Source organism: Anas platyrhynchos, chromosome 1, assembly GCF_047663525.1.
Source record: "Anas platyrhynchos isolate ZD024472 breed Pekin duck chromosome 1, IASCAAS_PekinDuck_T2T, whole genome shotgun sequence".
Lineage (NCBI taxonomy): Eukaryota > Metazoa > Chordata > Aves > Anseriformes > Anatidae > Anas > Anas platyrhynchos.
In genome coordinates, this window is record NC_092587.1 from 47,623,757 (window position 1) to 47,638,871 (window position 15,115).

Sequence of the window (15,115 nt, forward strand, 5' to 3'; positions counted from 1 at the left end):
TTTATAGTTCAAACAGTATCAGATTTTGAGGAGCAATAACAACAAATAATGCCGTTTAGTTGTCATTTCCAACTATTTAATACAAGTTTCTGAAACAAAATGATTTCCAAGGTTGCTGCACAGACTGACTTCAGTTCATGAATGTCAAGTATAACCACCTGCACTATGTAGAAGTATTTCCATGTGTTGTGATGATCTCAGATTTATTGTTCTCTTCTAAATGTGCAGCACTCCTAGCAATGTTGTTGGCATTTCCACACATAGAGGACAAGGATGGACTGGTTGGACAGTGGACTAAGGTGAGAGACTTGTTGCTGGTTTCCTTCATTGATTCTGAGTTGGTCATTTAACCATTGAACAAACCTTCACTGACTTGTGTCAAAGTGGATTAAGTCCCTGACTTGAGTAGGATGTGTCCGTGTTTGTGCCTATGCTGTGCATGAGCAGGCTGTGCTACTGAGAAATCTAAAGCTGGTTTGATCCATCACCCATTTTTATGAAGCCACTGGATACTCCTTTGCTAAGGTTGTGTGGGTCTCTTAGGCTGCCTAAAAATCCCACTATCTGCTTTTGCAATGGACAATATATGAACTCACCTAGGAAGTGCTTAGCAGCTATATTGCAAGAAGGGTAGATGCGATAAATGTTGGTGGCCAGCTAAATGCAGCATGGTCACCATGCCCATATGGTCTGTATATGTGTACATTTGGACCTGTGTCAAGGGGAGATTAGACCCGAGATTTCATTCCCAGTCTTTCCTATATCTACCTCAGCTATGTAAGTGAATTTGAAAGTTATACTAAAGCACACTTTTGAACTCAAAATGTTGTGTAGGTGTAATGTCTGTACTTGAATTCCCCATCTTTAAAAATGGATGAAATAGGACATGGCTGCTATTTCTCTCTTTATATTACCACTTGTATTAAAATGAAAGGCTGAAATAGTTGAGTACTACAGTGACTGGGGTCATAAAGTATCATACACGATTGCGTTGTAGTTTTGCATCTTGTTTCTATAGCAACATTCAGCCAAGAATCTCAAGGCTTTTCACAAGTATTCATGAATTAAACCTATGAGGTAAGAGATGGTGATTATTCTTGTTTACAAATAAGGAAATGCAGAGGTTAAACTACTCGATCAAGGTCACACAACAAATCTGTATCCATGCCAGGAATAAAAACCAACTCTGTAGTCTGTCCTTTAGTCACCAGGCTGATATTCTCTATTGGAAGGGCTCAGAGCTGAGAGAAAAGCCTTGTACAAAGTCTACTGATTTGGTCATTCAAAATGTACATTCCAGCTCAGATTGCCTCACTGAAGTGACCTTATATTTTTATCTCTTTGTCTGTCTAAACTTTGCCCTTGTGAAAACATCATTATATCCAGTCAAAGCAGGAGTAGCATGATTTTGACAAGACTTTCGCAAATCTCTGACAAAGCAAAACTGAAGCCTATGCTAAAAAAGTATGACAATCTTTGCATGTATGGCAGCTAATCCTTCAATGGCAATTAGATAAACAGACCCAGAACATTCCTGGTTCATTTCAATGGCTACATAAACCAAAGAAAGCAAACATATTTATGGGAAGAATAATTAGGTATTTTCTCTAGAGTTACCACAGAGATATTGCATTGTATGATGAATATGTGGGGACTGTTGTGAGACAACTAAAATAAATAAATAAATAAATGCCCACTCTTCTGTATTTCTTTTTAAACCACAAGAAGGGAAAACCTGTAAACTCCTAAACTTTTTTGGTATCCAGTCTCTGATCTTTCTGTTGTGCTTCATGCTTACCAGCACCAGAATATTGTAAATGGGGTATTGGAGGAGAAAAAGACACACCTCTTCAACTCCATCATCCCACTGGGTGCAGTTTGTAGAATGAATGAGTAGAAAGTATGTTCTGTTAGAGCAAATATGCTCTAGGGGGATGCTCTTTTCTTGTCTGAAATGAATAGTTTAAAATGGTTTCTTGCTTCCTGACCTGTTAGGAATACAGATGTCTGACCTAAGGCATGCTTCTTTTCTTTCTTCTAGATATTACAACTTACAGTTAATATATGCCTACTGGTGTGAATTTTGGCTAGATCCTTGTGCTCATGCTTTTTGTTGTCTGTCTGGCTGCAACTGAGAATTTTGCACTGCTTGGAGGACAGGTTTGCTGCTGCTTTCTCGAGATCATTGGCTGTATTACTGTTCTGCTGAAGAACACATTGGATGAGTGAATGGCAGTAATTTAGTGAGGAAAAGTCTTGGGAGAGCTGAGGATCATGTTTAGCAAATCTGATTTTAAAAGTTCACAGAGGTGCTTAACAGAAATTAGGCTTATTGGATCAGACATTGCGGGGACAAAGCAGGGATGGAATAAGGACAGGAATGGGGACGATCAGCAGTGCCACCCTGAAAGATAAGCACCCCTGGAACTATATAGTCATATATATCACAGTTTGAATGAAATTTTCACAGCTTTTGAGAAGTCCCACTTAAATGAGCATTAAAATCCATAAAGACTGAAAGGATAAAGTGTCAGTGTCACATAAGGTCTGATAATCAATCTGCATTTTCATCACAGTGTCGAGTGACAGCTGCACCTCAGCTGCCACTGTTCCCTCTGAGCTGGGCTGTCAGAGATGGTGATGACTGCAGATCTTGCTCAGTGTCAGTTTGCAGTGTTACTTCCCAAAATGTTTGGTTGATTTCTCAAGCTTTTTACTGGCTTTTATATGAAAACTTTATAGCAGCCGGACCTGCTCGTGAATTTGCATAGAGCTAATCCAGTCAGTATTACCAGTACTCAGCTTGCATTAAAAAGGAACACCTGAAAGTACAATATCTCTCAATACAATATCTCACTTTAGTAAGTACAGGGCCACATTTGTCATCTGAGTTAGATTAGCTGAGGATACAGGTGTATTTTTTTGCAGGTCAGAGAAAATTTAATGGGAGACATGTAGCAATAGGACCTAAATAAAACTCTGACTCTCTACTTGCCTGTCTCTGGCTCAGATCATTAGTTTATTCTTTTCTAAAACTATAGATCTTTACAGTCTATAAATACTTAAGTGGGAGTACCTCAAAGAAGTAAAATTATTTATATTTTTTTGTATTAAAATAATTCAGTGATCTTTAAAAGCATTTTTTTTAAATATATTATTTTTTTTTTTAATAGAAGATAGCTACTTCTGTTATATATAGTTTATTTTTGCTTCCACAGATTAGAGATAAAACCACCCACTGTAACAAGATTTGTGGGAAGGCCTACCGTTAGGTCTTTCACCTTCTGTCCTGCTGCTTATGGAGGAAGAAAATTGTAGTTGCTGTGTTGTCTGCATGTTGAAGCTCCAGGGGAGGACGGGCAGTTTTGGAAGTGCCAATCACTTGATAAGTGGAATCACCAAAGTGATTGGTTTCACTCCCTGAGTAACATAAGTAACATAAACTTATCTCAGCGTTTTGTAGGGACTAAACCTTGTAAGTAAGAAGGCAAACTTGAGAACAGTGGTGATTTTGGAATATACCACACAATCCCAGCTGCCTATTATTTGTAATGATATTTTTTTCTGTTCTGGTAGAGCAGAGTTCAGTAGACTAATAGAACCTTTCTATAAGATGAATGCACCAGATTCTCATCGTCCTCATGTCTGGTAACACCTCCACGCATAGTCTTATTTAAATGAACCTGATAGACTTGCCTGAAGCAAAATACTGCTCAGGCAACATGTGGCCTTTAGAGAGAAATTAACTGAAGAAATTCTACAGTCAGGCTGTCACTCGCTCAGTTGTTGACACAACTGTTTGGGGACTGTGAACTGGATCAGGGAACCAGACAAGGTAAAAAATAATGCAAACAAAAAGGAGGCAGGAGAAGGTACCAAATTATTTATGGGGAAAGAGAGGGGTTTTGTAGTTCTTTGCTGCTCTGATCCGTGCTTTGCAGTGGCTCTCCTCCCGTTCTGGACAATGGCTTCAATATTTGTCAGACCCTTCTGAGAGCTCATTTTTCTCACTACATAGAGCAGCAGAAAACTATTAATCCCATTTCCCTCCCTTGCCATTTTAGCCTATTAAAGTAGCTCAAAGGAGGGTCTGGTGAGTACCAGAGCTAGTAGGAGATCCAGCGAGTACCAGAGCTAGTAGGAGATAAACAACAGAGGTACGATCTCCTGCTTATAGGTTCAAGGAGCTGTTAGTTTAGCTTAGTGTACCTCTGGAAACCCTGTGCAAATAATGGTGTCACTACCTGTGGGGTGGGAGAGCTCCAGTGCTGAGAAAAACAAGTGACTGGAAGAAGGGGAAGAGAAAAATTCCATTACCAAAATCCTTGTATAATGAAACTGAGGTTTCAGCATGAGATAGAAGGGCAGCCCTTGTCTTGCTGTATTAGTGTACAAACCAGGAGATAAGGGTTTGGAGAAAACTAAGGGAAACCTGAAGTGCCTTATTTGGAACTAGCTGTAGGACTAGTACGAAATATAGAGTTGAGTATGAAATAACAAATGGAGATTGCAAAGTAAATGGATATTTTTCCCTTTAAAAACAATTATTAGTGGAAAGATAAAATTCAGATTTGCTTTTGGAATGATTCTTTATCTTATCACTGCCTAGAAAATCATTTATTTCTGATTTTAATAACTGATTCCAGATAACATCACGGACAGGTGACTAGACTGCCAGCCCTTGCTGGGTTTCACTACATGCATTCTGCGTGTAGAGCTTGTTCTTCTGTCTCTGATGATCTGTCTTCGCCCCCTAGGGACCATCACCAATGGACCAGCTGCATGATTTAAATTCATAGTACTTAAGCAAACTTAATTTCTCTCCTGTTATAGTCATGTCTGCTTAATTATGGGAAGCAAACTACCCCCAGCACACTGAACTGAGTTAGGAGTGTGTGGATGTAACTAGGACTTTTTCAGTCCTGCAGATGTAGCACATTGTCAGTAACAAGAAAGCGTCAAACTCTGAGGTTAACAGACACCAGTTTAAGTTAGTAACTAAAATGCCATGGCTGGTTTATGTCTGCCTGGTGTTGTTCAAAGTGACCACATGGCTTTTATCTGGTTTTCAAGGACAGAGCCTAATTAAGCTCACTACTGCCTGTGCCATTGCCACAGTCCATTTATGATCAGTATTTGTGCTGGTGATTTCATTCAGAAGTTAAAGACTGGACAAGTCTGAAGGAGACATTCAGATTGTTTTATGGATAGAGAACATAATTCCTCAGTTAGCTGTGTTTCCCAGAATGCTAATTTCTGATTATTTGCAATGTACATTAAAGACAAACGATGAAATATGACCAGACATGGTTTGAAAAAACAAAACGAAACAAAACATTGATACACAGAAATTCACCACAAGAATGTGATTTGATGAGACAGGATGTTGACAGCAACACAGCTTTATGGGAGTGCAAACCCTTCCTAGTGGTGCCAAAAACCCAGCTTGTGTGAAGGTGTTATTGGTAACGCAGATCAGCTCCTTGATCTGTTGCTCAGTGTAACCCCAGAAAGACTTGCACTGGCACAACCAAAGAGGGGCAGAGCAGGAACGAACAGCTGTGTCACTGTCATTTGTGCCTCTGAAGGTCTTTTGTCATCAGCCTACAGACAGAGAACTATGAAAGTAACTTCTTTATTCACCTTCAGCTCTCATCTAAATGGGTAAGCCACTCGTTCCTACCCTTGTGCTGCAGTTGACTATTTTTTCAGTTGTGCCATTGGAGTCTTTGTTACTATAAATTGATCAGTGAAATAATTCAGGTTGAAAAGCCGTTCCCATTCCTTATTTTAAGTTCTCACAGTTCAACTCATATTTTATTAAATAACAATCCCACCTGGTAGTCACATAGCACAAGTAAGAACAACATTTTGCCAAGGACAAAGGACGTCAGAAAACTCTTTTATTAGTTTGGTTGTGGATGAAAATATGAACAGAATCACCCTTTCAATGCAAGACGCAGTTTAAAGCCAAGGTAGTTTATTAAAACATTGTGGTTTTGTGGAAAGGGAGATCTTTCATTTTACATCTTCCTCTGTAAGGCATATACTGGCTTGCCTATGTGAGTTTGAAACTGTGCTGTAGTCATACGGATTGTTCAAGTTCTTTCTCCCATGTTTAGTTAAAAGAATTGATTGTCTTGCTCCTCATTGCCCTTTTATAGTCCAGAAGACAATGCTGCTCTGTGATTATTGTTGATCAGCTTCTCTTTTATTTTTAATTGACAGGATCCTGTTATGGTGTACAACTTTCATTAGTAAGATACAGGAAACAAACAAGCAAACAAACAAACACTGCTGTGGTGGTGAATTTTTAGTAGCTACCTAAGACCCGAAAACAAGCCAAACTCATGGTGACACATCTTGGAAAGATTCCGAATGAAAACTGTCCTGGAGAGAGCATATCCAGTGAGCAAAATTACCCAGGGCAAGGCTTGTCAGTTACTGCAAACTGAGAAGAGGCAGCATTGAAAAACAAATTGAACTTTGCTGTAGGAAGGAAATCATGCCAGTGAGTTCTGCAAGAGACTGAGCCATGATGAGGGTGAGGACACCCTCGGAGATGTACTCCTCAGTGACACTTGAATGGGTCACTGAGGACAGAAGAATTTAAAAAGTCATGATTAATACATGGTGTCTGTGACATGTCTTGCAGCAACAGAGCATTCAAATCCTTTGCAGTGCTATCATTGTTAATTATAGGTCCCTTCAATCATTAACATTTTGATAGATCACGGAGTCCACATCTTGCAATTTCAAGGTATCTTCTTTACCTCAGTATTTTTTCCATTATCTAATCTAATTTTAAAACTCCTAGTTAACACAACAGCTGGTACCAACAGCATGCTAATTACTGAATTTCCTGTAGTGTGAGAGGAAAAAAGCAATACTTTTTGAGAATACATGAAACTTCAGTGTGCTGAATATGGGTGAGTGCAGCCTACCCATTTTCTGCCTGCAAGTACTCCAATCTCATACTTGTGTATAATTATTTAAATACAATTATTTAAATACAATTCTGTTGCATAAGTTTAAGAAGTAGCCTAGATTAAGTATTTCTCACATAGCAAGTAGAAAGGCAGGGGCTTCTCTACAGAATGATGGTATGCTGTTTTATCTTTAGTGAGGAAAAAAGCAGGTCTTAAGTAAAACTGACATTGCTTGCCTGTAGTTTGAGTACATGGGCAAAGGATAAGGATTTGCAAAGGATAGCAACCACTTCACTAACCCCTCTCAACGTTGTAGACATTATGCTGCAAAGTAATCTAAACCCCTTGACAGAGAGCAGAGAGTTTTCCCATAAACTCCCTTTTCCCAAACAAGACATACAATTTCAAATTTGTATGTACTCCTGCACCATCTCATGCTACAATTCCCTTGACTGCAATGCTTGTGTTACATTTTTGTTTAACTGAGAAAGCTATGTGAAGCTTGGTTAGTAAAATTTAGCTAAAAATTTCACTGAGTAATCTCTAATTTATTACCAGCTTTTAATAAAACCACAATACATAACATTTACTAGCAGTATATTTTTTCTTTACAAGTACTACTTTTGGGATTGATACAAACAAATAATACACACATGGTATTGTTTCCCTACTCTGCCAGATATTATTTCCCTTTGCAGAAATCTGTAACCACTAGCAGTGAAACTTTCTCCCTTTCTCTCTCAGATGTTACGTAAAATAAACCAATCACTCACAATATGAAGCACATTATGGGAAGCATTCAGCTGTGCCGTGAGGCTCCTTCTCCTTCCACTCAGTGCATGTTTTGCCCCTCATACTGTACTTACTCAGCATATAATCAATTCACAGATCAGATCACATTATGTGGGAAGGCTGCCAGTTTGGGAAGGTAGGAATATTATTTGGAGTTTTTTTTTTCTGTGTGTGCCATTTTGTAAGCTGCAAAAGTGATGTTCCTCTTATTGTCTAGAAAGTTGATGTTGGTTGAGAAGCTTTCTAGAAAAGGTCTGATGGGAGGAGGGTAGGTGCTGAGTTTGTCACAGAATTCAGTGAGTTAGTCCTTGTTTACAGACTGGGTGGCAATGCCACCTTTGTAACTTAGGAATGAAATAGTTATGGGTATAACTATTCAAGATAGTTATGGGTATAACACTTCAAGATGGTTGATGAAGAGGAGAGATATATTACTGTCCTGAGATGTGCCTCTAGTCTGGAGAAGATGTTTATTTAAGATGTTGATATGCAATCGGTGTGATTTATGATGTTTGAGTGAAAAATTAGACAGCTGCTTTCATTTGTCTGGGTGCTAAGGTAGGCTGTGATGATATGGTGTATGGGATGTTGGCATAGGGGCTGGTATCATGATGTTAGGGAGGTGGAAAGATGAGACAACATGATTGTAAATTTGTCTACCTGTAAGAATTCAAACTTTCTTAAAAGTGAACATTAATTAGAAATCTTCTGTGTTATGAAGAGTTGTTTTTTAAAAAAGTACATTCTGAAATAGTAATATATCTGCTTTTGCTGTTTGTTTGCATTGATGGAGGAGTGGGGGGTTCACAGGAAAGAAGCTGAACTACAGAAATACTTGGAATGTATGTTTTGTTAACATTTTGCAAGGGTTTTATTTTGCATTGACCAAAGTACAAATTCATGGTGACAATACTTTCTTATTTTTCCAGCTGCTTCCTACATGTTAGCAAAATAAGATATTTCTTTGACTGATACATCACTTAGATTATCATGTACCTTAACCCAAATGTAAGATCTAATTGACTTGGAAAATTACAGCTCTTGGAGATATTTAAATATGGAACCTCTTCAAGTATTTAACTGTCAGACTGTCCATTTGCCTATTGGAAAGTCAACAATAGCCACCACAGGACTGTATTAAAATAATCAAAATCTCCTCTTTAGACATACTGAGTCACATAAACAAACAGATTATGTATCTTACAAAATATGTCATTAGTGTTTATTCTTAACATGGTTCTTAGATATTGAAAACACTGAGCATATTGTCTAATGTGCATAAACATTTGTGCAATTAGTACTGCAAACCAAAGACAAGCAATGCTCTTTATGGGGACTACTCAATTATTTCCACACCGTTCCATGAAAGGTTACCTGAATAAGCCTAGCATGCTAGGACAGTGTATTTTTCATGTTACAAGAGATCCTCTGTGTATTTGTAAGATCAGCTGATAAGAATTTGGCAGACTAAGCTGGCAGCATGCGTGAGCACACCAGAGAGCCAGCAGTGGTCTGGAACCCCTCTGAAGGCACCCAAACTTGAGTTTTTTCTCCTGAAAATCTGCACTGAAGTTACTATCCTTATGTAGTGGGTGTGCACGAGTGTCTTACCATTAGTCTCACTCACTTGTGGAGCATGGGTCTGCCTCTGCCCAGGTGGTTGGTGCTTGTGGGAGTCAGAAACATGAGACCGGGCACAAGCTACTGCAGGTCTGCTGAAACACAGGACTCACAGAAGTGCCCGTTTGTATCAACAAACACAAGGTAATTGACTAATTTTAGCAGACAGTGAATCATGTTGTTTTACTAAAGGCTAAGATTTTATTGGTTTTGCGGCTTAGCTGATAAACTCTTGCTGTTGTGTTTGGGCCTTTATTAATCTCTTTCCAGTTATACTGGATTGCTTATCACAAGATCACTCTTTGAAAGATAATCTCCCCAAACTCTTAACTGCAAGGCACCAAATAACTCCTATCTCACCCCAAACTCATCATCAGAAACAATCATCCCACAAAGCTGATGTATCACTAGTGGAACCAAACTGTGCTAGAGCAACAAATGCAAAACTAATGCACCCATTTCTACTTCCTCTGCAGTAAGTGCTCCCTTCTTTGTTTAGAGGTATCACTTGTCTTTCATTTCTCACCATGCAGTCCTATCCTCATTCCTCTGGCTATAGTCCCCATCTAATCTGCTTGATCCTATTACTCTTTGCAGTGATATTATCAAATAGGTTAACTTAACTGGGAAAAATCTCAGCGAGATTGTTGCCAAAAGGCAGTTGGCTTAAGTCTGCTACTTCTGTTTTGGATTTGTAGAAAGATTTGTGTCCTGAAAACTTATCTGCTTTTCTTGAGAGCAGCACTTACTCTATTAAAAGATCTTGTCTCTCTGCACTACCTTTCCTTCCTAGCTAGGGTTGACATCTTCCTTACTTTGCTTGCTTTGGATTAAGAAAAATAAGAAAAACAGTTGCAGAATTAGTCTTAGCCTGGATCAGTTAAGTGATCCAGTTTACACAACAGCAATCCAGCTCCAAAACAGTTGACAGTTGTATGGGTACGACTGAGGGGACGTGAACTGCAGTGCAGGACAGCAATTGTTAACTGGGAAAAAGGATGGGGACTATTTAAGGCAGCTGATCCATTGCTCCATTTCATTTAGCTCCACTTCCCAATAGTAACTCAGTGGCTTTGTTCCATGCCTAGCTCCTTTAAATATGCATGCTTTAATTTTATAGTCATATATAGTTTTACATGTTTGTAAATGACAATGTACACATTCTTTTGCCTAAGGAGACATGACTATTGTCATGTACTCAAGACATTTTTCCATAAATAGGAAAAAATATATGTATTTTTAGCTTATTTAGTATTATCCACTAAGCCAGAAAGTTAGCAACTAGCCCAATTTATAAACACAACGTATACAAATATAGAACTGAAAGGTGCACATGTAAGACAAATAGGTGGTTTAATCTCTCTCGTTGCAATATTCTCAATCTCTTAATGGAGCTCATGTTTGTTTGTTTGTTTGTTTGTTTGTTTTGTATTTGTTTTTTAATGATATGAACTTGAGTTCATGCTGACACAGTAGCTTTTCTAATTGATTTAACACCATTGTGTTTGTTGACATCAGTTCTTTTGATAATGATTTTCTGTACAATCATTATGAAAAAGAAAGAAAAGGACTCTGGAGAATATTATAATCCCCATCATGCACTTGGGAGAATGGAAATTCAGGCAGACTGTGACTTTCTTCAAGTCATATTTGTAAAAACACAAAACTGAAACTTCTGACCCCTACCACTGGCCTACAACTTTACATCAAGAAGACTCAGAAAAGCTTTCAATAGCTGAAGAATCAGCAACATGGTGTTTGCACAGAACAGAATGAGCTCTGAAGAAGGGTGGAAAATGTTTTTATTCATAGCATTTAAAACTCTGGTTTATAAACATTTGTATTTGATTAACTTCAGTCTCAATTACAGTTCTGACTAAGCTTGCAGTCCATAATTCTGAGACCACAAAGAAAAATTTCAGCAAAAATATGGAATGTCAAAGTTAACATTCTGGAATTGTGTAAAGGAAAGGATAAACAAACAAAACCAGCCCCCACGTTTTGTGAAGGAACGTTCTGTGCATTGCAAGTACTGTTATCAAGTGCAGTCATGGGAATCACATGAAACGGCAAGAAAGAGTAAGCAGGATGAATTTCTGAATGTAGTCTATGGTTTTTTTTTTTAATGTTGGATCAATCAGTTATTTCTTTTGGCACCTCTTAAAGCCTTGATTTGCTGAGAAGGAAACATGCAAAGGACATAGGGAATGTTTAAATAATGTGGCCTGTTGCTGAAGACCTAAGTCTTGTTGGCAGTCTAAAGGTTTAGGGTCCTCAGTCACTCTGGCACTTTTAGAATGTTTATTTTCAGTGCTGTTGAAAAAGACACTGCTTCACTTAATACAAGACTTCAGTTTTGTGAAACACAAGTCTTCATCACATTGACAGTACACATTGCTGAGATTTTGTCACATGATTCTGGGCGATCTTTTCACATCTGCTGATGAACCCTTAAGAAAAAAATAACAAAAGAACAAGGAGGGAAGAGAACTCAGTTATTTAGTTATGCCTGCAGGAATCACATTTCTCTCTCTTTTTTTTTTTTTTTAAAAAAAAAAAAAAAAAGAGTTGGAAAAGGTCAGTGAACTACCAATTTTTTTTTTATTATTATTTTATTTATTTCTTTTTTTGCAACAAAGCTAGAAGGTCCAGAAGAATTTCTGCAAATAGAAAAATGCAAAACAAATCATAAATTTAAATCAAAAGAACATCCTGATCTTGTTTATCTTGTAGATGAAACTAGAAATTCAAAAACCTTTATGCACAGTTGCAAGTGGATTCAAGACAACCTGTTGTCTGCCTACGATCGGAACAGCTGTTTGTAGGAAAATTTTCCACATAGGTCACCACAGAAAAAGAGTAAAGTGTTGACAGCCTGACAGATGAGTTTGGCTGGCATCATGCCCATCCAGTGGCACGACTAGCACTTTTGTGTACAGTAAGTATTGCACACACTCAGATTGCCTGTAATATAGTATCACATCTAAGGCTATAAACTAAAAATGAAAGATCACCTGAGTTCCTGAAGAGCAAGGCAGTCTTCCCCTAAATGCTCTGCTGATAGAAAGGGTAGTGAAAGTTCAAATTAAATTTATGAAAAACTCTTCATGTAAAAGGTTGCAGCTGTTAATACGTGGAAAGGATCAGGCTGCCATGCTACAAGGCTGCTCAGTGGCCACATGCAAGTCCTTCTTCCACAAGGAGCCTATGCAGACCATGGCAGGTGCCTGCAGCTTGCTAGTTTAACCTTCGGCTGGAAGGGAATTTGGAAAAGCTTTGTTGTTCTGTTCTTTCCAACCAATGACTTACAGAGTAAATCAAACTGAGTTCCTTAACTTCTTCATTTTCTTGTTACCATATTTCTGAAGCGGTTGCTATATTTAGTATTTACCCACCATTACAAATTTAGTGAAGTGTCTACAAGGTGAATATGCTACTGTATAGATGCCTTCTCACTGGGAGATGAAAGCTAAAACATGACTGATGTTGTCATATTTGCTTACATAGCAAATACGCAAGCAGTGCAAGAGCTTTCTGCTTTCCTGTCCCTTTATCACACATAACAGGAGTCTTCATTATCCTAACTCTTTTTAAATGTGTTATTTGTATATATATTTATGTTTCGCATATATGAAACATAAATATATGAGCCTTTGGGGTCTCTCTGGTGGGGCATATTAATCTTAAAGAAGGAAAATGAGTTTCACCACTACTTATCACAAAGGAAGGACAGCACATGGCACTTGGTTTAGCTCCACAGTGGAGACAACTGGGGATGTTTAAGCACCCTCCATCCCAGGCTCAGGAAGCCTGTGGTGATATGTACATTGCAAAAGGTTATTGTCAGCACCCCACATTGTTCTGCCCTTGGCTCTTCTGGGAGAAGCTCTCACCCCCCCCAGGAAAAAGAGACAAACTTATTTTGACAACCACAGTTTGAAAAAGAAAATGACAGGAATGATACCCTCCCATGCTAGAAGGTTTGTCATGTTTTAATTACTTGACTCTGTCAAACCTAACATTTTTTCTTCTTCTACCTTGTTCAACATTTTTTTTTTTTTCTTTTTTTTCCTTTTCTGGGAATTCCTTCCTGAACACTTGCTCTGAAAAGCCTACAATATTTTTCTACTTCTTGGCTACTGAAAAGTCCATACAGTGCTAGCAATCTCACAGTACCTGATATGTTGGCTACTATGTTAGCTACTTAACGTATTAGGGGTGTCGTGGTAGAGGATACAGTAGGGAGGACATATTTCTCTGTGGGAGTTTCTAAGGTACTTGTACAATCATTAACAGTTTTATTTTGGTCACAACTGCAGGAAAAAGAGCAGGAGACATGTTAATATTAAGCTTTGTAACAATGCTTTGTTTCACTGCCCTACTTATAAACAGCCCAAATTATAAATAAAGCAGAAGCCCAGCTTTCCTGCAGAAACAAATGGAAAATACTGGCACACTTAAAAAATGCTGATGTAGAAAGTGTGTCATAAAACCAAGAGGTTTCCCAAATACCGATCTTTAATTATGAGTCCTCCTTCTGCAGTATGCTGTGGCTCAATGAATGGCCCAGGAGCAAAGCCCTAGCTTTGCTTTAGCTTATGCTGATTAGCAACTAGAATTGTTCAAATATGAGTAAGTCATTCTTGAGTCATCTGTGCCCCACCAGATTTTTTTCTGGCTTGACAAGCTGTTCAAATGATGCTGATGCTGTTTTCTGTGTATAGACAAAACCCAAGGTCCAAGCCAAGGTTGGGAAGTCTTGCATGCAGTGAAACTAAACATAAACTTGAGTCAACAGGGAATGTGGTGTTTTTTGAGCAAATTAGGCACACTGCTGCCCTTGCCTTATTAATGCATGTGTCTCTAGACTTCACCACTGCCAACAAAAGCTGATCAAACATGAATTAAGGGTGGCTCAGCAGGACAGCTGGTGTTTTCACTAATTGGCAATAAGCATACAGTTGCAAGCATCTCACCTGCCTTCCCGCTTGATATAAACGTGTACAGCTTTTATCCCCAGTGGCATGATTTTAAATTGTTTCTAAAGCTATTTTCCTTGGTGTCCCTGACTATGGAGAATAGGTTTAATCTTTCCAGTTGCAATGAACAACCATTTCAACAAGGGCTCTGGTCAGTGGTCAGGGCCATGTACATTTATGGAGAGGAGGCATGGTCCAAAGTCATGCAAATAAAGCTAAACGGGAAGCAACCATGGTAACAGAGCAGGCTTGTAGAGCTAAAATGCATTCGATTTATTGTCTTAATTTTTTACCATTAAAAAAATAATAAAAATCAAACCTTCCTTTTATCTAGGGAGGAAAAAGAGCTATAAAGGGAAGAGTACCCTCCTTAGCTATCTATATAGCTACATGCATTGGACATATTAGATTTTCAGAAAACAGGAGACAGCTTAGAGACTACTGTCTACCAAAGATCTGCAGTACTACTGTAACTTAACTTATGTTGACTCTACTTTTTAAATAAGTTGCAAATAAAAAAAAATAGAGTGAAAATTTTGGTGTATAATATAAACCAGGAGTATGGGAGTATAATATAAACATGATGTAGGACTGAAGATGTAGGTGAGGATCCATAAATACGTGTCCTGTAGTAGAGGTCAGCTATTTTATGCATGCTGAGTAATATTAACCAATCCTAAAACATGAGGAAACATCCAATTTAGACAATTTATCCCATAAGATGTCGTCACTTGTTAGGTCAGATCCTTTTGATAATGTTACAAGAACAGATCTATTTTTACCCAGCTCTGTTCA

The 15,115-nt window shown here is 38.3% G+C and overlaps 1 long non-coding RNA gene across 3 annotated transcripts in view; it reads left to right on the top strand.

The window, feature by feature from the left end:
* The window catches only part of LOC110351475 (uncharacterized), a 113,600-nt gene that overhangs the window by 18,597 nt on the left and 79,888 nt on the right, over positions 1-15,115 (top strand). For all 3 annotated transcript variants that reach the window (XR_011808661.1, XR_011808658.1, XR_011808657.1), the window contains one exon: positions 229-299. This is a non-coding gene — a long non-coding RNA (uncharacterized lncRNA). The remainder of the gene's footprint in view (positions 1-228; positions 300-15,115) is intronic.